Here is a 22,896-nt window from a genome sequence, read left to right as displayed (position 1 = left end):
TGGAAAGGACAAGGCTTCAGAGCCATCAGAGCGAGCTGATTTGATTGGGAGGGAAAGGGAACACCACTGAGCTGAGGAAATTCAGGCTAGGAGCTCGGGGGCAGTACAATAATTAAGGATAAAGCAAGCAGAATGGTGAAAATGATGTTTCACAGGTGCCAGGGAAAGAGAATTATCTTGTCCTGAGACAGCCCTTGCACAGCCCTGCTCTGTGTGCCTGTGGGGTTCAGCATGAGCCTGCAGCTGTTCTGAGAGCAGCTTTGGGGTCTCCTAAGAAAGTTTCACGATGCCAAAGGTCACTGGAAGAACTCAGCACTCCATCAAGATTGCACAGTTGAACTCTACTACGAAATTTAGTGTATTCTTTGATCATCATGGATATATAAATACCATGCACATTTGTTTGAAGACATGGCAATGTCTATCCCAGTCACAACTCCTCCATCCAAGTTCAGATCTGTCTTGCTTCTCTGCCATTTGACAACTCTGCAGCTTGCTTGTAAACCAGGGTGTGTTTGTGATGTGCTTATGGCTGGAAAACAAAACCATCAATCCCCTGTGCTGACCAGCTCAGCTGAGCCCCAAAGCAAGTCAAAATGCAGGCTCTCCACAGAGCCCCACAAAGCTAAGGGCAGTATTTACTTGCATAAAAAGAATTAATACTGAAACAAACAAAGAAGTCTGGTTCAGCTATGTAGTGTTGAAATATTAATATTGTTGGCAGAGAGAGCACATGAACCTATTATTTTGCAAAGTGTGGCTGGATATAGTGAAGGCAAACATTGAATAAGTAACGAGAAAATCCAGTTCTTTAAATGGATTTTCTGATGCCTGTAGCCAGACACACAGAGAGTTTATTCCATTCTGCTTCTATAGCTGGAACGGATTTGGTATTAAAACTGCCTAACAGGTTTTTTAAGTATAGGGAAAATGTATTTTAAACCTAGGTAATTTCATTTCCAGGGATGAAGGCACATCTACTGAGCTGAGTACTTGGTGACATCAATGGGAAGAGATTTGACTGTAGGATCTACAGAGAGTAAATTGTGGTATAATTATTCTGAATTAACTTACAACAGTAATGTCAAGAGAGTTTGAATAGAGACCCTCAAACTAAACTGGTATCAAACAGGCTAGCTCCACATCACTGCCATCACAGACATTATTTTCCATGTACATCTCCCTTGCACATAAAACCTTGCATAAAGGGATCTCTGCAGAGTATCCAAGATATAAGGAATATTCATCCTTCCATTCCCCTGGTTTTTGATGACTAAATTCCTTTAGAGGAGAGAAAATATCACCTGCAGAAGAAGGAAAAGTAGAAATCTCTCATTATGCAATCACTGAAAAAAGTCTCAGTCAATGCAGGGAGCCCTAAAAATTGCATGGAGTTAAAAACTGCTCAGCACCTCAGCAAGTACAAACACTAAATTTATTGGACGAGCCCTTTAATTAAAAAGAATTAATGAAAGACAAGAACTAAAACAACGGCTTAGCAGGTTATAAGTGATTTGAGCCACATCCTTTAGGCAGGCACTAAACCCCAAAACATCAGACAACAACAGCAATGTTTTCTTTCATGCCCTCTGCTGCAGGCAGAGCACTGGGATTCAATTCCCTCTTCTATCTGATTTACATTTCTAGAGACCTCTCAAGCCACCAGATAAGCCACAATTCCCCAGGGCTCTTGCCCACCAGATGTGGTATTTTGGCTGCTCAGAATGTGCAGGACTGCTGACATTGGGGTGAAGAGATGCTTTCCCTTGCTGAATATTGAATTGCACATAAAGTACAGCTACTGAAACAGGAGTTCTGCCTTCATTCACACACACAAACCCCTGCCTACAACTTCATTGCCAGGGAAATGTTCTGTGCAACAATTAAAGCAGGGCTGAGCCCAGTCAGACAGAGGAAAGGATTAAATTTAAGTCACTCAAAACATTGTGGGGGGGGGCGTAACGAAAAACTGCTTTTAAAAGTAATCTCCTATAACCATGAAGATAAATCCTCAAGTAATTACATAATGATCAAATATTCATTTCATTTTTTGCCTTTTTCTGACAATGACAGTGAATAAAAGAGGATTTTTGTCAAAAGTGGAATTTCATACATTTGCATAAGCCTGAAGAGTACACATCTCTTTGACCACAAGGATTTGGCATTTGCTACTACAGAACAGATGAAAGCCAGCTATGTCTATATTCCCTTCCATACACTTTATTTTCATTGTTTGCTGCTGGTCAAAGCCAATCCCCCATGGCTGGACCTGTCTCTCTGTGACCATTTGGGTGTTTGCACCTCAGCAGCAAACAAGACAGGCTGGGAAATCCCAGAGAACTGGGATTCACCCCAGCTGGAGGAGGGAGCTCACACGGTGCCTGGGTTATTTCTGCTGCTCACAGAGCAATCTGAGCCCGTCTGAAGTCTCAGTAAGCAGCACACAATGGCCACATGCGAGTTTGAGAGGGACAAAGAGGGTCTGTGGCCACTGCTGTTTGAATGCAGGCCACCTACATCCCTCATTTTCACCGTGACAGAAAGGTAAATGGAGTTCCTCCCACCCTCACACAGGGAAATATAAAACAGAAGATTACAGTTATTACAACTGCCTCTTGTTTGAAACAAAGTTCAAAGGCTTGTCTTCTTTAATCAATCTTCCAGCAGAATAATAGGGCTGCAAATTTCACTTTCATGGAACTAAAGCAGTCGGGCTGAATCAGTTTTTCCCCTTTGTTCCCCCTTCTCAAAGCAGAGCAGGAGGGAAGGAGCTCAGATGAAGTTAACTGAGCTGCCCACAGAAGCCACGCCACCTTCTCCAAGGGAAGCAAAAAGCAAGAAGGAAATAAAACATCTTGGCTCCAATACCATGTGCTGGCAAAGCACTTTGGGCAGTCAGATACAATGAATATTCAGCAATCTCTGGCTATTGTGGTATTGCAAAGTGCCTCTGTCAGGGGAGTCATTTCTGTGGCTGAGGTGAGAAAATAATAGATGTCCACTTGGCAGGGGTAGCCACAGACACCTTAACTCAGAGCCCACAGATCTCCCTGGGCAGGTCCAGCTGGAGATTATGGATAAATCCATTAATGAGCCTGTTTCCACTGGAACAGAATGGGGAAGGGGCTTTTAGCAAGTGTGCAGCAAATAACCCTTGGAATTAAATTTTCAAGAAAAAAATCAAAACTGAAAATAAATAAAGGAAGATAAAAAGGAAAGGAACAGTCACAAAAATCAGAGTGAGAGACTCACCCAAATATATTGTGCTATTGAACAGCATCCACAAGCATGCACAGAAATGCCTTTTCCCCCCCAAAGATGCAGTCAGACACCAAAGAGCTCACAAATGCATAAACAAACAGATAGATTCACAAGCATTGCAGGAATGAAGGCATCTAAAATGTTTAATTTATTTCACCATCTTCACAATAGTGCAGACACAATTTAGTCTGGATTTCTTCCAGTTCAGATTCACTAATGATACCATGGACTTTAAATGACCCCTCAAACACCAAGAATAATGGATAGCATGAGACCAAGATGAAAGGAGCAGTTTGAAAACTGTGTCAAATTTAAGGGCATATTTTAACAATCTTGGTCATTTGCTGAAGTTTAAAAAAATCACACAAATGTAACAAAACAAAAAAAATGTAATGAAAACAAAACCAATGAAAACAATGTTAAGAACCAAATTTATTCTTTTTGTTGTCATTATTTAATCCCCCACAATCATTTAATCCCTATCTTTATTAGGTACACCCCCCACACACACCCAAAAAAAAATACTTATGTAGCTTTGAATGCTCCAAAGCACACGATGATGGCTCATAAATGAATGGAGACTGAAGAGAATCTGTTTATCTGTCTCTGATGGGCTGCAGTAGGAACTTGATTAGAAAATTACAACTGACACAGCATTTGGCAGAAATTTCTAGCTCAGGGTCCTGTCTCTAGTAGCCAAAGCAGACGAGATATATCTAATTCTACAGAAAATCAAAATGTTTAGAACTCAACCACCTTCTCCTCCTCTACACAATCACATTATCAGTGTGGATTTCCTGTCCCACTCTGTCCCTGATCCCTTTGCCTGGTGACCCCATGGCAGCCTTGCCTGTGCACTGCAAGGCTCCTGGTGTTGGATCATCCTCTCTCATTTCTGGATTCCTGTCCTGAGCTACAAAACCTGTGTTTTCCAGAGGGTGACAAGCCCATTTGCTATGTGACATATCCTCTCTGCATACTTGGCCCAGCAGGTGCAAGAGCAAAAGTTAAAGTTGTCTGGTAACATTCATCTCTACTGGAGTTCAGCACCCAACTTCTCTCCTGGTTTGTGAAACCATCTCATAGCATCAGAGTTTTAGCTTTGCTTGTTTTACACTGAGTTTTCTTCTTACTCTTCCTTTCTTTCTGTATAAATCAGCTCTTAACCCCGTTTTCCCTGAAGGAAATATAAGAAAGCACCGAGTCATGCTCTGCTTTCCTAGAGAAAGACATTTTCTGCATTATTCTCCTGTCAGTTTTCAAGCTTTGCACAGGAACTGGACCAATATAAACGATTCTTTCATCAGCTCAGGTACATCCCTGGAGGTTGGGCTATTTGTAGAGTTAAAGATAGCTATTATCAATGAGAAACTTGTCTCCCTTCCCCCTCTCAGAGCATATCTGGAAACAGCTCAGTGCTGCAGAGAGACATGACTTCGGAGAGGGAGCTGATTAGAAGTAAAAGGAGTTCTGTGTTAAATCAAGGATGAAGAGGAGGGAGAGGGTGGAGGCAGCTGTGGGATTTTCCTGGGACCACACAGAGGGACATCTGGGCTAGTGCTGCACCCAGCCCTGCGGAGCGCCAGGTGAGTTCCACAGTGCAGCAATCCACCCAGCCAATCCACTCAGCCAATCCACCCAGCCAATCCACTCAGCCAATCCACCCAGCCAATCCAGCCAGCCAATCCACCCAATCCACCCAGCCAATCCAGCCAGCCAATCCACCCAGCCAATCCAGCCAGCCAATCCACCCAGCCAATCCACCCAGCCAATCCACCCAGCCAATCCACCCAGCTGCTCCCTGCAGCACAGACACCTCTACAAACACAAAGATGTGTCCACCACCACACAGAGCAGCTCCCATCGAGTCCTTTCAACATTCAGTGGCTGAGAGGTAGAGGCAGAAAGCTTTGGTTTGCTTTTACATTTGCTGAGCTATGAGACATGCTGGGAAAGGAGGGCTGAAGTGCCAGCCCAAGGTGCTGAACTAACACTAACACTAGAGTTCAACCATGCACTACAGAAGGGTGCTCATCTCTCCAACCTGCAATTACCAGGGATGTGCAAAGAATGGCATTTTCTGTGCCCCAGCAGCACCTGGGTAGCACAGAGTCTGTTCCACAGGAGCATCCTTGGCCATGACAAACATCATCACACTGCAGGTACAGCCCTTCCTGTCCTACACACCAGAGGATTAAAAACTGAACACAATGAAGAGAGGTTCAAGCACGTGCAAGGGAGCTCTGTGAAGACCCTGGGACACCTCTTTGTGTTGCCTGAGAAGTCTTTTGTTACCATTACCTGTGCTGGTAGAGCCTTGGGAACTCAGGTAACGCCTGCATGACTTTGTCACACAGCCCTACCTGCCACAAGGCTTGTGGCCACTCAAGGGACCATAGCACACAGGCTGGCACAGAGCAGCCCTGGGAATGCAGCAGCCAAACTGCTGCAGAGTGTCTGACAGCTCCAAAGATCCAAGCACAGTTAATTTAAGGCTGACTGTGCTGCAGCAGGGACACACCCAGAGAAACAGCACCACCAAGGAGGACAGGGGAAGGTGAAGGAGCTGTCTCATTTCTGTGAAGGGCTGAGCATCAAATGCAGAATTCACACACTCAACTACTTGAAAAAAGGGCATAAAATTATGTGACTGCATGTTGTAAATTTTTCTGCAGGCTAAACATGAACTGCATCTTCCATCAAGTGGTGGAGGCTCAAGCATAACCTCTCCTTTCTCCAGATGGAGAAGGAACAAGGAACAAGGAGAAGCATGTGTTCAGGTTTGAAAATGTGCAACTGGGACAGAGAAAGAAAATTAATAGGAGAAACCAGGGGTGGCAGAGTGCCAGAGCAGCAGAACCACATTTGGGGGGACTCTTGTGGTGGACAAAAAGGGAGCATGGCAGTGAGAAGCTGTCGGGTCAACAGCTGGTTTGGAGTTCTGAGGGATATTATACACTGCCAAGCCACACCAAGAGGATAAGAGACCCAGACAAGCTCTTGATTCACCCACTGAGACTCTGTTGCTTCAATAGAAATGTTGAAATCAGACTCTTGGATGATGAAGGACAAAACAGAGCAGACAGCATCACAAATCCTTGTACTCAGAGTCTGTGAATGGTTTATCAGGCATGGTGGAACAAACAAGCCTTCAAACAGGAGAGTTCAACAGTTCCATGGGGAATTCCATCAAACCTCCCTTCTGTATCCAACCCTGATTCCTCTCTGAGACCTCCCAGAGCCATAAGCTCAGGAGGAGACTGCAATGAGGAAAATTTCTGTAAAAGACTCACTTCTTACCAGTCCTGCTGAGAGGCCATGTCTACAGAAGTTTCAATTCACAGTGAAGGTTCAACTGACAGAGGAATTTCTTCCAAAATCACTTCCGTGGGATAGCAGATGAGAGACTAGGGAGGCAACCTCACTGGGAGGAGCAATGTGTTTTATGAGCTGTTTATTTCCCTGTTACACACATTGCCTACTTAAAGCAGTGGTTTGGTCAATCAGTTTGAAGCTGCAGGAACTCTCTTCAGCAGAAATTTTCTCCAGGCCCATGAAGCTCCTCTGAGTGATGTGAGTGATGGAGGGGAGTGTGAGGATGCTGCTGTGAGGTCCCATGGAAGGAATTCTGCAGTGGCAGCAACAGGAGCTGTACAAATTGAATACACAGACCTCTTGAGTCATCTTATGGATATTTATGTGGTCCATAAAGGACCACAGAGCTCTAGTGATGGTGTCAAATGAGGTCAGTGCCAGAGACAGCAGCACAAGAACTTTGGTCTTTTCCAGTCATCAGTGATCGAATGTCTGGCACCTTTCAGGAAGCTGAGCTTTAATGGGTCAGGAGAGAACTCTTCATCCTGCTGATCAGAGACATTCCCTTGCCACTATGCAGATCAGTGTGACATCTGGTGAGAAGTTATCCCTATCCCCTCCAAACACTCCATCAGGGCAACCTGATCTTGGGATGGCATTCCTGCCTGTGGCAGGGGGCTGGAACTGGGTGAGCCCCAAGGTGCCTTCCAACCCAAACCATTCTGTGAAATTCCTGAGCAGAGCAGAAAAGAGAGAGCTGAGCAGGAGTGTGACATTTACCATTCCAGCAACGTAAAAAGGGACTCAAAATGACATCAAATGGACCAGCAAGTGGCAGGTTGGAAGCAGACAGGAGAGAAGCTTCACACAGCACTTTGTTGAGCTATGGAACTGCTTCCCACAGGGGGTTCAGGATGCCAAATAGTCCCCAGAATTCAGAAAGCAGCTGGAGAAGTTCAGGGGAGAAAACTTCCATCAAGACAAAGATACTAAGTGTGGTTTAAGCAGCTGCTGAGCTGCAAACTGCTGGAAACCCTTGCCTGGTTCTTCCAACTCTGCCACGAGCATCCAGTTCTGATAGTGCTGGAAACCAGCATTTCATAGCTGGAACTTTTTCTGGCTCAGAACTACTGCAGGATCAGCCAAGGAACAGAAAGCACCAGAGCTCTGCAGGGGGTTTTGATCTCAGACCAGCTGAGGGAGAGCTGGCAGAGCTTTCAAACTGCCCATGGCTGCTGTGGGACCCAGGAGGTCTAAATTTGTTGGAAGTAAACCTGCATGAGGTGGTTAGAGACCTCCACAGAAGGACAGTGTGAGTGAGATTTGAAAATGAAGAGTACAACTGCACATTGAGGGAGGTGTAGGAGTAAGTGTACAACACTAGATTAAGTTTTTATTATATTTGCTTTAAACACATTTTAGGCATACACTGCTAAACTCAAGAAGACTTAAACTAAAGTAAAATGATTATACTCTTATCAATGACTTATATATTAAAAAAAATCACTTTTAAAGCCAGCTGTGCATCTCCACGAGATGCTTGCACTTTTTTGATGAAAGCATTTTGAGTTTGTGCTGTTTCCAAGTCTGGGCCACATCCTGGCGTGGGAGAAGCCTCAAATCTCTCTGATGTTTCCTCTCTGCTCAGGGAGTTTGGAATCGCCAGCCCCTGCAAACACACTGCTCAGACTCCAGCTGACCACCTGCGGCTCAAGCACACATCTCCTGCACTTGAAAGAAGCTCACCAAAAAGCCTCTTTCAAAGAAACCCCTCAGGCTGCTGCGTTTGAAGAGGCAGAGACAAAAGCTTTTGCAACTAGTGCCTGCAGAGCCTCTCCTGGGCAGAGAATAAGCGGCAGATTTCCCTGGGGAACACGTTTTTCCTCCCTTCTCTGCACCAGTTTCTGCTAAGGACAGCTTTGCTGGCAGCTGGGGGAGATGAACTCCTGGAACTCCAGTTCCCTGCTATGGGAGGCTCTGCCCCTCTCTTTGTTGCTCCACACCAGGGCAGTTACTGCAGGGCACTGAGAACTCAAACCCAACAGAGAAACTCTCCCTGGAAAGCCTTGTGGTACCCAAGAGCAGCTGTGGCTGAGGTCTGGGCTCACTTCCACACAAGGCTCTGTGTCCCTGAGGATGCCCAGCTCTGTCTGTCCCTGTTGAGGTGGGCACACACACCAATGACACACTGCATTTCAGCAGGCTCATGTCTTTTATTACAGCATGCTTTTATACACTCTACACACAGTTTACAACTTTGTTCATTGGTTACAATAGATCAACATAACGCTGATTGGTGTAAAACCATCTCCACCTCTGTTTTTCACAAAACTTTCCTAAAAATTCTCTTCCCACTTGCAGTTTTCTTTCTGCTTATCTCCTTTTTCTCTTCCTCATCTGCAGGCCAACAGCCTTGGTAAGATTCCTTTCATAAATAACCCTTATTCATTGACCCTCTCTGGCTCTCAGGCCAGCTGTAAGCCTCTCCACGCTGACCCTTGCAAGCCTGTGGGCAGTGCCCAGAGCTGCTGGATCCACACCATCCAGGAAGACAAATATCCACCTCCCAGGTGCTTACAAATGTCCAGGCATCCCACCTCTCATCTGTCACACCCAAATCCCTTTAAACCATCTCCCTCACAGTGCTTCTGGTCTACAGAGCCTGCAAGCACAGCACAGGCTCTTTGTGTGGAGAAACAGCATTGTGATACTTACTCTCTTGTTGGTGTAAATGTCACATCTCGACTTGAGTAATTACAAATAATTGCCTTTGAACAGGCCACATTTCCTCTCTCAGCCCCTGCTTGTACCACACTCCATCCTCTTTTGGCCCTAATTACAGAGAATAATAAATCCAGCTAGACAGTGCTTTTCTGAAGAGCAATTTGGTCTGACTTGTCCCAGCACTAATGAGTGTGTTAATAGAGGGATTTTCCCTCTCCCTCCCCTCTTCTAATCTGCTTCCTTAAATAGCACCAGCACATGGTAGCAATCCCTGCCACAGCAGGTGATGCCTCTCCCTGACCCACATTCTCCTCTCCTCCGAGGCAAAGAGAAGCAGAGCATTGCACCTCCCAACCTTTTCCTTCTTTCAGAGGAGGTAGAAAGCATTAATGATTAATAAATGTTTGTTAAGGAGCATCAGGAGGATCCCCCATTCCACAAACGTGGCAGGCAGGAATGCTGGGCTGTTCCAGCCTGCCTGGTCAGAACCAGCACTGGGGCCTGGAAAGCAGCTGAGTGCTGGAGAATTGGTTTAGCTGCTGGCCCAAATAGAGAAAAAACCCACAAAAATCTGATCAAAACATTGTTTATTTTTTTGTTCACCAAAACAAAACTTTAAAGCATCTCATTTATCTGCCCAAATGAACCTTTCAAATGCCCTGCAGAAAATATGTTCTACCTCAGTGTCCCCTGAGAGAAGCAGAGGACAGAAGGGTAGATGTTCTCAAAAGATCAACAGCTTCTGCCTGTCCCTTGTTGAATAAAAACCCTGCCAGGAAAGGGAAATGCAGATTTACTTTCCCCTCTATCTGGAAAAAAATAAAAAAGTCCTATCTTCACTCCTAAGCAAACATTTCCTAACAACAAGGACTTTGTCAGTGACTTTTTGAAAAATCTCACCCCTAGTTTTTGTCCCCAGCAAATTTAAACAGCATTTGCAGGGACAGATGTCAAACTGCAGTTACTATTAACCCAAACCTAAGAAGAATCCCATTTCATGGTACTGAAGGGAAATGACCTCATGGGTGGCTTGCCTACACCATCTCTGCAAAGTGAAAACCAGACCCTGGAATTCCAAAACCATCTTCTATTTAAAAAAAAAAAAAAAAAAGTATTTTGTCTTTTTCATCTTACAGTTGAAAGTCTTGTCAGAAACAATTCCCTAAGTTCAACCCAAAATCATAAATAGTTCCAATTCCCTTCACCTCAGAACATTCCTGAGTATTTTCATGCCTGTTCTGGATCTGGGGAGATGTCATAAGTCTGTAGGTATGTCTGTTCTTGGATCATTTACAGGCTGAATTTAATCTGAAGCAGCAAGTCTGAGACAAGGAGAGAAGGTCCTTGGTTCGATGTGTGGGGTACAGAGAAGTACCAGTGATTCTGAAGATCCCAGTTCTGACTCAAACTCTGCATTTTTTTCCCCCTCTAGGTCCCTTACTTGACAAACCTATTTTCTCATATCTCTCTGCAGCCCATTTATTATCCTCTCTATTAATAAACCCTCCTTCCCTGATGAATCACTGCAATTTATCATTAAATTAGAAGATGAAATGGGTCTTTTTTCTTCAAACAAGGAGATTAACTACTATCAACAGGCTATTTCTCCATTATAAAACTCCATCTTCCTCACCAACTGCAGGAGTATCTTTGTTTAAAGCAGCCCTAAAGGTGATGCAAGGAAGGAGGTGACAGAGAGGTGACATCCTGCAATATAAATATATGGATCAACCTAAAAATGACTGTGGAAGACAATACATGACATTATGACCATAATTCACTCTGGAGTTTTCTAATAGTACAACAATAAATAAAAAAAGGTTAACTTGTACATAGATGAGACTGCCAGGAGCTGATGTGACAAAGCACAGTCTAGACAGCAAAACCCATCTGTGCATGCATAGCCCAGGGATTAATCACACCCCAAAAGGTCACTCAGGAGAAGAATTCAGCTAAATATGAAGCAACCTTCTGCTGGAAACCCATGCCTGCCTCCCACATCCTTTTTGTGTCATACAGGTCCTGGGAGCTTGTGCCTCACCAAACCACTGAAGTTTGGCACCATCACCCCAGCTCCTCTGTGGCCAGCAGAGCAGGTTTGATCCTTGTGAGCTTCCTCAGCATCATCTCACCCTCTAGACACATCTGTCTGTGAGATTAAAACTCCATTTACTGGATGGCTTGGATGTGAACAGCTGTATGAGGGGAGTGGCAAAGCCTCAGTGTTTTCTGAGGTCTCTTCTGTCCTGTAAGCGCTGCCAGCAAGAGGCAGAACAAGATGTGAGAGGGATGGAGGCCCAGCATACCCTGGGCTCCTCTCCAGGAAACAACTTCACTGCAAGAGCTGCCCTTGGCTGGTGGCTTTGCTGCAAAAGTCAGCCTTGGAAAGGGGTAACTAAAGTCAGTCAGCACCAGGCATCACAGAAAACAAAAAAATCCAGTATCATTCCCTAACAATCCCCAGATCCAACCCCTTCACACACCTTGTAATTTGATTTCTATCTCCAGAATTACAGAAGTTATTTTCTTTTATTCTGGGATGCTAAGGAGATAATCTGTCTTCTGCCCCCACAGGTCTGGCAGTACAGAGGGAAGATGGAATTAGGATTTTGTGCCACTGTCACTGTTTGTCTGTGATGCATTTTCTCCAATAAGGAACATGAGTTTATCAATGGCAGAGACAGCCCTGCCAAGCAGCCTTCCCATGTGTCAGAGAGCTCCTCTCTCCAGATGTGATCTCTTCTGGAACAGCACACTCTGGCTGGCTATTCACAGGCCCATGTCAGCTTCCTGCATTGAAGGAATCTATTAATTCCAAGTAGGGGCTCATTCTCAAAAGAGCTGCTGATGAAATGGAACTGATAAAATTGAGGTAATTTAAAGGTCAGATGAAATCCAGCTCATGTTCATCCTGCTTGTAATGGAACATCACCAAGAAGCCTCATCAGCAAAGGAGCATTTTATGTGTATTTTTATTTTTTAAGAGACGTTGCTTATCTGTAACAGAGACTCTAAACATCTGATAAGAAAACTCCCCATATTAATCTAACCAACAGCTGGCATCCTGCTGCCTGCCTGGGTGTCCCCTTTCTGGAAATTAAATCTCCTATCATCTTTTTATCACACTTTGGAGGGAAGTAATGGGAGCCAAATGCAGTGCTCAGATGAGCAGCAGAAGCAGGAGCTGAAACTGATAGGGCTGCATTAATTCAGGATCCAGCACGAGTCACTGCTGCCCTCAGAGCATTCCCCCTTTGCTCTCAGCCCACAGGGCAGTTACTAATTTTGGAGGTGGTCTCCTCAGGGAGGGGAAGGTCCTTTCCTTGGCCAGGCTGGTAGGTGATGGGCACTCTAGCACCCAAGGGAGCAGGGATTTCTGTGCAATGAAATCCACTCCACACACTTTTCCTCATCTTTTACACACCTTGCCTGAACTCAGCAATGTCCAGGGAACAGTGTCTGTCTGCCACTTGTGAAGCTTCTTTGCTGCTAGCAGAATTCAATGGTAGCTACTACAGATAAACCTTCCTTCACTGATTAAAATACCAGCTCATCTGGCTGCTCTGCTTCCTAGTGCAGGAAAAAAACTCTTGCAATGGGATCTCTCCTTCCCTCCAGTCTATTCTCTGCCCCCATCCTTCATGTGCTCCTCCCCCAGTCTCTATAATTAATATTAAACGTTACAGTTTTGTCCTATTAACACAAATTGGCCTTTCCAGAGGCAGATTAAGAGTTTCCACGGGGGATTTCTTCTCTCCTTTACAATTTGCCTTCTCTGATCAGTGCTGTCTATGTCTCTCACTAGCTCCTAAGGGGAAAGGAGTGGGAGGGAAGGAGAAGACAAACACTTATTAGCAACTCCTTTGAAGAGCTGGAGATTGGGAATTAAACTGATTATTAACTCCCATCATCCCAACGAGGCAAGTTCCCCTTTTCTCCTTCCTTCTGCTCCTCCTCTGGGAATGGTAATTGGCAGCCACACAAGTCGTGTGCATAAAGTTTCACCTAAATCATTTACAGGGCAGCAAAAACCAACAGAATCTCTCTTCATTTCTCTGGGGAAAGGGTTTTTTTGTTGCTCAGTGGTAAACACAGGCACATAAAACAGACATAGCCATGTAGACTTACATAGGCACACAAGTGTAGGTGTTGGCACATTCCCAGTTGCATGACCCTTCCAGTCTGGTACTTGGAACAGGAAGGAAACACACGTGTTGGCCCTGAGGCAGCTCTAGTTCCCTTCCCAAATGGGTCCTCAGTGATATTTCAGTCCTGAATCCTTTAGGGGCACACAGGGACAGACCTGACTCATCAGACATGTGTCACTTGCACTCACCATCACCAGGGCTGGCAGAAGTCCCACACTCACAGCACCACACACAAACCAGCCACCACCACAGCCAAACTGCTCCAAGCCCTCACTCTGACTCCTCATTAATACAAGTCCAAGAGAGGAAGAAGTGCTCAAAATCTTTGGGCACCTACAGATTTGGTAATCTCTCAAATACCTGCACACACCTCTTGTGCCTTTCCCAGAGATTCTTCTTCCTCAGAGCACCAGCTCCATGGGGCAGTCTGGCCAGCTGATGCTACTGAGGGCTTTGGACATGAAGTAAAACATCCTTGAGCCTACCAAGCCAAGTGAAAATGAGCACAAATGATATCTGGCTTATTAAAACATTTCATAAGTAAATGACTGTTTCTGGGGCTGTGATGGTAAATGGATAACTGAATTTAGTCACAACAGCACCCAGAAAGCCTGGCCAGTGACAATTCACTGTGACAGCTCACTGTACTAATTAAGAAACAGAAGCATAATGAGATGTACAATCTATTAAATAAGATGCGTGTTTACAGTGAATAAGCTATTTATAATCAAATTGCATTTATTTAGTGTACAGCAAGACTCTTATAAAACCTGAATTAAATGCAGAACTACCTGTAGACGTGTGGTATTTATTTTAAATGTTTCAGGATGCAGTAGCTTTTTCAGCAAAGAGAACTTAATCAGTCCCTGGGCTTTCCCTTCCTGTGCTAGGACAAGGCAGGAGCAGCTGTATTGATTTCCAGCATCCAGCACTGCCACGTGAGCCTGTTTATTGGGCCAACAAACTGTTTAACAGACAAGGTCCCAGAGGGCCCAGGTTCTATCCAGAGGTATAGGCACACCCTCTATGGATAGCTGGTGCAATGTTAACTGGAATTTATTAGACAATAAATGTATTACACCCAGTGCCAGGAACACAGCCTGCATGTCAGACTGCCCAAAATCCTCTGTCACACCCCATTGCATTTAGTACTTTGTGCACCTTCTGTTATGGCAATTTCATACTGGATTCCTCTTCAGCCTTCCACCAAAATACTGCAGAGTTTTTAAGGTGTTTTACCAATGTTAAAAAAGCATCTTGTGTATAATTTATACAGGCACTAACCTGTCCCCAGTGATTCTGAGTGAAGAGGCAAATGCCAAGGGCTGGGAGATGTCTCTCTTCCACTTCCCAGTGACATCTGTCCAACTTCAGCCAAGCTGTGGGTCCTTGGAAAGCCTCAGCTCCCAAAAGTTCATAGAAGTTCTCAGAACTTTCTTCTCCCCTGCAACTGGACAACTGCTTGAGCACATCCTTGGGAGAGCAAAGACTACCCCAGATGTAACAGACACAGTATTCAAGTTCTCAAAGCCAAGATTGTGGAGCTTTTTGAATGCTGAGACTTGTAAGAGACTCTTCCACAATTCCCTGGGTTTTTGAGGAACATCAGCTAAGTGAGAAGTGGCCCTGCTCCAGGATCTGGAGACTGTTTGAATGTGGGATAAAGATAAAGTTATCACCCTGGCAGTTCACCTCTGGAAGCCCTGAAGTGGTTCAAATCTCAGTGTCAGTTCCTTATCCAAAGAGTTGCCCAGAGGAATTCAGTAAGTTGGACAGAGCTTCAATTCACAGACTTTAGAAAAGGAGTATTTTCCTGTTTAAAAGTACAGGAACTATGAAGATTTTCTAAAGAGATAGTTGTCACTTTTATGTGGGAGAAAGAGACTTTGGAAGTTCTCTGATATTCCTGGAAATGAATATGAATATCCTCAAGGCAGGACAAGTAGCACAGCTCAGATTTGAAGGTACTTCCCCTGTGAGTCTCCAGAGAATAGCTCAGAGGTACAAAAATTAATATATCATATATCATGTATCATATATCTGCAAATGTAGTTTTATATATATATGTTATAGTATTTTGGTGATTCCTTCACAGACAATTCAGACACCTCTCAAATACCAAGAGAAGTACAATCAGAACAGCTCATACCTATGCAATAAAGGTCTCCAAAATTAATTTCAGTAACCACGCTCTGGCTCTTTGATAGAGTTTTTCCACTTAAAATACTATGAATACAAAGAGTGCAATATCAGAAATATCTCCAGCAGTTTTGTCCACACAGGAGTCAGATGACTGTCTCCAAAGTTCTGCCTAATATTGAATTTAACTGCTTTAAACAAAGGCTGCTCCCTCCTTTTCTCTCCCTATCAAAGCCCAAAATGGCAAACAAAATTCTCTAGCAGTTGAAGGGACTGCTTGTCCCATGGATAAGTCATCTGGGAGGAGAATAGAAGATTTATTTCCATGAGAAGTCTCTCCTAGGCCATGATGACATGACATGAAGAGTTAAAAAGTTGAGTTATATTTGTATGCCCACGTGCAAGCAGAAATGTTCAGGGACAGGTTTTGGTGTCTGCTACATCCAGACAATGAGCCAAAGGAGAACATGGCATCACAAGCTCCTCCAGCTCCCTTTGGAAGCTGCCCATTGCTTTGATTTACTGCTTTTTGTTTCCAGACAGCAGCTCCATAGACTCGGTAATCAGGCAGCAAATGCAAAGTGAGGCCCGTCTGGTCATAGGCACGGAGATTTAATGAGAGGATTGTGGTTCCCATGTCTCAGCCGAGCTGTTTCTCACCCCCGGTGTTTCCATGTCTTCCCTGAAATCTAACAAAGCAACAAAGCCTTTTCTCTTTGCACAGACTACATAAATCACTTCAGTTCAATTGCCTTGGCAGAGCACTGTTTTCCTGAGGAGGGAAAGCCGTAGAAGACAAAAATGCCAATGTGGTGCAACATATGAACAGGCTGGAGTTTCTTTTCTCTGATGTATCCAAAGGAAAAATTCTTGGTAACACCCTGATTTTTTACTACAAAGAATTGTATTGATGCTGGGGGGGAAAAAATCAGAGATAGTGCATTTTTATAAAAAAAAATAAAAATCGTGTTTACACCCTGAGCTTTTTGCATTCATTCCTTTAATAAATACAGGCCACTGATGCTCGCAGGGATTTGCAAAAGCTTTGCAACATTGGGCTTTGCCAGCACACAGCACCTAAAGGCAGCAACGGGGCAGTGCTGCAAAACTTGCAAGCAGTAGCACTTTGGTTTTGTGTCAGCTGAGCTGTAGACACAGAAGCTGTCTGCCTGCAGAGTTGTTAGAACCCATCGTGATTTTAATATTTTGAAGAGGGAAGAGACTTTTGGTTCTGGCAGAAAAAGCAATCTTGCAGTTAGAGCTAAAAGAATTGTGATCTAAGATTCTCCAACATGCACCTGTAAGAATACTCACTGTGCGAGAGGAAGTTGGTCGTTAGTATCTTAGGAAAATCAAGGAATTCCATCCATTAATGGTGGCAGTCATTTAGAGGAGGATCTTTATCAAGCAGAGCTTAATCACAGAGAAGCATTTCCCCCATTCACATTTGGCAGGGGATAAGTCAGTGATGAGAGCTCCCAAATTCCCTTTGCTGAATCCAGTGAGTGGCCCATGCTAATCCCCTTCTCCAGCTGCTGAACCAGTTGTATCAGACAAAACGCTGGAATCAGAGCTCACTGAACAAACTTTGAACACCCCCAGGGATGGCAGGGGGGGAATTTTGTCCAAGCCCTGGGCGAACACCGAGCTGAGGGAGGGCATGAAAGAGGCCCTGTAGCTGTCACAGGGTTTAGCTCAGCAGGCTGCAAAGAAATACATAGCCCAAGGCAAAAACAAGCAACTTAGCAAATGTGTTAAATTCTCTGTTCTCTGTCTTTCACCGGAGGCACCAGATACCGCACCTGAGGCAAGGATTTGAGGTGAGGAAAGCATCTCAACTCACACAGCCCGGCTGAGACTTTCAAATGGCCCCTTAAACCTTCCACCAGGACTTTCAGAACCAGTTACCAGCAAATCATATAATCTACATAGTGTCGAGGTGTCCTTACCAGCCCAGCCCTACATCACTGCTCTCTGCCTGAAATACAGGGGCAAAAACAAGATGCTTTTGTGAAGACCAAACAAGTAACCCAAGTTAGTGATGCTCAGGGAAATTTCTGCAAGTCCATAGGGCCACAGCTGGGTAATATATCTTTTTCCTCTCAAAATCCCTGCTTACCCCACCAGGGATGGCAGGATTGCTTTGGATGGCAATGGAACAGCCAAAGCCACTCCGATGTGAGTAAAATACCAAATCTGGGCAAATCAAGAGGACTGTGACACTGAAGGAAGGATCCCCCTCTAGCAGAGGGAAGTCCCTACTGATTCCTGACACCTCAGCAGTGCTATCAAACCTGAGGCACCTCAGATGGGTGAAAAGCGCTTTTGCTAATGCGGTGTGAATGACAGCTATCATCAACATTTCAGCAGCTGAGATCCTCATGAAGAGCTGTTCCATACCCCTCCCTCAAAGCCAAAAAGCTTCATTAAAATGGATGGAGGATCAACTCCTTTGCAATGTTTAAAAGAGGAGGGATCCTACAAGGATTCCTTTTAGCCTTTAGACATCTGACATGCAAATATTTCTATTTCCAAAAGTTAAAAAAAAATAATAATCAGAAAGTGCAAATTATTTCTTTCACTCCAGGAGATAAGTTTTGCTGCTTGGTCCTGTGAGTGAATTGGGGCATCTAAGAGGATGCTCCTGTATCTAAGCATTTGGACTGTGAGGGAACACTTAGCATCACTGGCTGATTCTCAATTTCCTTTGCAAGCCTATCCTTTGCAGTCAAACTTTTCCTCTAAAGGGCTCCACTTTTGGTGTTTCCCACATACTCTCTATTGAATTCACAAGACAAGTGAAGCAATGAAAGTGTTTAATGTATTTTATTTCCCTCTTTATCCTCCTATATTTCCTATATCTTTTGGTTTGGGGTTGGTTTTTTTTTGTTTGGTTGGGTTTTTTTTTGGTGTTTTTTTTGTTTGCTTGGAGTTTTTTTGTTTGGGATTTTTTTTTTTTTAGAGGTGTGGGATTTTTAACTGAATTATTATTGTTTTACTTGTTTTTACTCCAAGACAACAGGAATGAAGAGGGTAATGTGAATGACTCTAGGTCTGCCCTGCATCCTTCTATACCTCTGCAAAACCTTATGCCTGCTCACATCAAAATAAATAGAGGGTTTCTTTCATTTAAAAGCAAGGTAAAGGACAGAAAAGTTCAATTTCCCACAGCATTTGAGGGCAGCTGAGGCAGGAGCAATGGGCTTCACTAAAAGCTAAGGGAATATTTCCAACAACTGCAGGATGCTCAACACCCAACAAGTTCTGACAAGACTGGCTGCAAAAGTAGCTTTGGTTTCTTTTTCATTCACACAGTAATACAACAAAAAAAAAAGTTTTATTGGTCAAGATTTTTGAATGAAATAGTACTTCTGGATTTTGGGGAATTGCCTGGTAATTGTTTGTCCAGGTCAGAAACAATTAACCTAAGTCCTGCAAGCTTCTAGGGGGAGTGTAATTTTATTTTAGAATTGCTCTGTAATTCTAGAAGTGTGATTTCTGCAGGGCTGTGAGGTCCTTGCTGCTTTCTTACTGCAAGACACTACATAAATTGTAACCATGACAGGCCTGTGATACTCAGCAAGACTACTCACAGCTCAAGTGTCATTATGTGACATATGAGACATGGAAATTCATTAATAACTCAGCACTCCTAGGGGGAAACAACCATCCATTCTTTTTTATTTCCTCTTCCTCATGGATTACTGCCTTAATCTGAGCATGGGGGTGGGGCAAACACACTTTCAAATGTTGTTGTATTCAAGTGAGATCTTTGCTTGGCCTCCGGAAAACTTTTAGTGTGTCATGAAATCATCCTAGCCCAGGGCTCCACTCCCCTTCCAGAGCCTGGGATCACAGCTTGGACCTCACCAGGCTCATGGGTCCATGTTTCCAATGGTGAGAAATCAGTTCCTACTCTACTTGTCAAGAAATAAAGTGCCCAGGAGTGGGAAGGTCAAAGACAATCCATGGAACTGCTCTGTCTGCAGAGGAAGTTGTAGGGCTGAACCTCAAATATAGTTAGACCTGTAATTTTAAAAACTTGTGGGGTAATAGGCCATCAAACAGTGATATTTGTTTTGAGTTTCAGTCCAAAATATCAATCACCTACACTACAAATCCCTCACTTCCATCCCTTGTAACCTTCCTAGTTTTGGGCTGCTTAATTACCCATGAAAGATACCAGTGGTTACTTCCCAAAGAGCCAATGTATGTCAAAAGAGAATTTATCAAACCTTTCATCAGCATTCAATTCTAAAAATATTTTTAGACTTTTGGATATTTCCAAAAGTAGTGGAAGATGGGCATTTACATTAGTTCCAGTGAATTCTTTCATCTGTACATCTTCTAAGCAAAAACAATTTTTTTTTGCACTTTATAAATTATAAATTGCTACAGAAACAGTTTATGGTGTTATTTTACCAGCAATTACTTTCTTAAAGAAAAAAAAAAAGAAAGATCCCAGGTTCTCAAGTTTCTAAGAAAATTGTATTTACTTGAACCATCTTGCACAGAAATAGCTTACTCAACATGGAAATTAGCTGAATAGGAAATTATTTTATAGAACCTTCTGTAAAATTCTGTGAACTTAACTCTAATTCAAAATTTGTTTTTCATTTGTTCAGTGTCAAAAAGGCAAGTAGTGCTGCTGCAGCAATTTGAATCTCTGCCTTGGGAAGCACAATCCAGGTTCTTGGGGCACTGTTTCCTCATTAGCCATTCTCCAAAGAACAAACTGACAATAATGGATTTAGTATTCCCAAGATAATGCTGAGTGTACTTTACTACTGTGCTGGCCACCTCTTCACCAAAAACGCTGTCATTTATCTGGGGAAGGAAGGCAGTGCATGGTCAGCTTGAAGGAGTTTATCACCATGATGAATTGATTATCAGATTTTGAATTCTAAGAACCAAGCAGAAGAAACTAAAACGACTCTACCTACCATAAAATCCAGATATGGAAAGCAGATCAGGAATGAAATCAACTTGCAGTTGTGAGTGAATCTTTAGGTTAATTCTCAGCATAGAATGCATGGTCTCCTCTTTACAGAGTGATTTCAAAGGCCTTCTGTTTTCTCCTTGTCTTTAAGCAGTTCTATGAACTATCAAAACCAAAATGAAGCCACAGCCTACCAGGAAGAATAGTTTTCTTCACAGAGAAGAATTTCATGTGCATTGTTCAAAGGGAAAGGATCAGGCAGGAGCCACATAAAGGAAACCAGAGAAAAAAATATTCCTTTTTGTCAGTCCTCATGCACACCCTTCCCAAGTTTTAGTTCATTGCCGAAAAACAAATTAAAACCATTATCTTTGTGGTGTCTTATATTGAAGAGAATCCATCACTCACAGCCCAGAGAGAAGATGACAAAGAATCTTCCCAGACAATTTCACCTACAAGTGAGTTTTACAAGACTCATCTACTCCGAAACTAAAAACAAGAACAAGATGAACACGCAGCAGGCAATCTCATTTTAAGAGCCTCATTTGACATAATGATAAGTTATCTTCAACTCTGTAATTTGTACAAGTGCCACCAGAGAAAGGTGAATGCCTTTCAAAACCATTTGGACTCTGCTTGAAAAGGAGCAGACCTGGCAAGTGAACCTTTCCCCTAAAGAAATAAATCACAAACCACTGCAGCAAAACCAAGCAGAAAGCTAAAACCTGATCTAAGAGGAAGCCAGCACAGACCCAGGGAGAGAAGTACCTGATGACAAGGGTGACTTAAAGTAACAGTGATAAAATTGACTTCCAGCCATTATTCAATCTCCAGACCTATTTCCAGTTTATCTGCCTTTAACTTCTTGGAGAAGAGAAGAAAAATCTAAATATCTGGCATGGTACAGAACAAATGTGGGAAACTTCATCACAGGTATCTACAGGTGAAAGAACATCAGGAACTACAGAACACAGAAACTATAGATGGGTGTCAGTGAGGCTGTTTCTGGAATCACTGGGGTTAAATCAGAAGATGTGGATTCCAAGGACCTGAAATCATCCTGACAAAGGCCTGATGTGTTCACATAGCACAGTACAGGGCACTGTGCCAAGGCAAGCAATTAAGAGTGAGATAGTACACATAGACAAAAATGTAAAGCAGAATGTGTGGGTACCTTTGGAGTCATCCTGATAAGACATGCAAAATTCATATCCCTTAAATTCACATTTATTTTGTTTTGACTCCCTGGTCAATATGAACTCAATGCCTAGACCTGCTCCAAATCCCTGTTGCAACCTGTTTTTTCCTCCATTTCTCCAAATATCAAAGCAAATAATACTCCTGTTCCTCTCCAGTAGGGAGAAATATTTGAATATCAGCAGAAGAGTCCTTGGGCTCCCTGATTACCATTACCACCAGGAGAGCTGACAGCAAAGCAGAGAAATTCTTTCCCTGGGAAAAGCATTTTTGAGACCCTTCAACAGTAACAGCCAAGAAGAATTTTTATCCTGTATACACACAGATTTATCTGCTTTTTTGATCTCAAGCACAGCCCCGTCGCTCCCCTGGTCCAAGAGAGTGCAAGGACAGCAAGTGGGGACAAGAGTCAAGCCCAGATACCTTTGGTACAAAGATCAAACTTGCAAGCAAGGGAAATATCATATGAGACACTGTATGTCCTACAGAGCCCATTTCCATTTCTAAGTGCACAAGAGGGCTGACAGCCTCCACAATTAACCCACTGATGCCAAGAGATGATTCTGCTTCCCGCTCTTTATACTCCCAGTAAAAAAACCAAAAAAACAGGGAAACACCATTTCTTTCCTGCTGTGTGGATCCTGTTAACACTCGGTCTGGAGCTCCTCCTCTGGTCTGTCAGCACACAGGGGACTGGAAAAGCACAGTGACAGAGGCTCATCCATGTGGGGATAAATGTCAGGAGAGAAGGGACAGCGAGGAGCCAGCAAGTAGCATGCAGGAAATGCTGCATGGAATCACGTCCCCAGGAATCAACATGAGGTGAAATCAGAGCCTGTTATTAATCTATCCAGACACCGAGACCCAGGAGCTGGAGTAAATCCGATTAAATTCCCACTGTACCAGTGGCTAGAAGCCAAGCAGGTCTTTATTTTCTTTTGAATGGTGACCCAGAGGATATTTCTGTCTGCTTCACTACATAAACACACAGCTTTAAAACAAAATAAAACAAAACAAAACAAAAGCAGAAGATCAAAAACATCAAGTGAATTTTAGAACGGCAGTGAGGTCCTTTGAGATACAACCCAAAGGGAGAAAAAAAACTTATTTCCTAGCCTGGAGGGGCTACAATAGTGATGGAGAAAGCAGTCCTCCTCCACCCTTCAAAGTGGG

The 22,896-nt window shown here is 43.6% G+C and overlaps 1 long non-coding RNA gene across 1 annotated transcript in view; it reads right to left on the bottom strand.

Annotated features, from left to right (window-relative positions):
* Positions 1-22,896, bottom strand: part of LOC117003344 — a 134,306-nt gene that overhangs the window by 110,621 nt on the left and 789 nt on the right. The gene's annotated exons all lie outside the window — the stretch shown is intronic.

Source organism: Catharus ustulatus, chromosome 15 (assembly GCF_009819885.2).
Source record: "Catharus ustulatus isolate bCatUst1 chromosome 15, bCatUst1.pri.v2, whole genome shotgun sequence".
In the NCBI taxonomy this organism is placed as follows: Eukaryota; Metazoa; Chordata; class Aves; order Passeriformes; family Turdidae; genus Catharus; species Catharus ustulatus.
The sequence above is the reverse complement of the archived record's forward strand: the minus strand, read 5'-3'. Positions and strand labels throughout refer to the sequence as shown.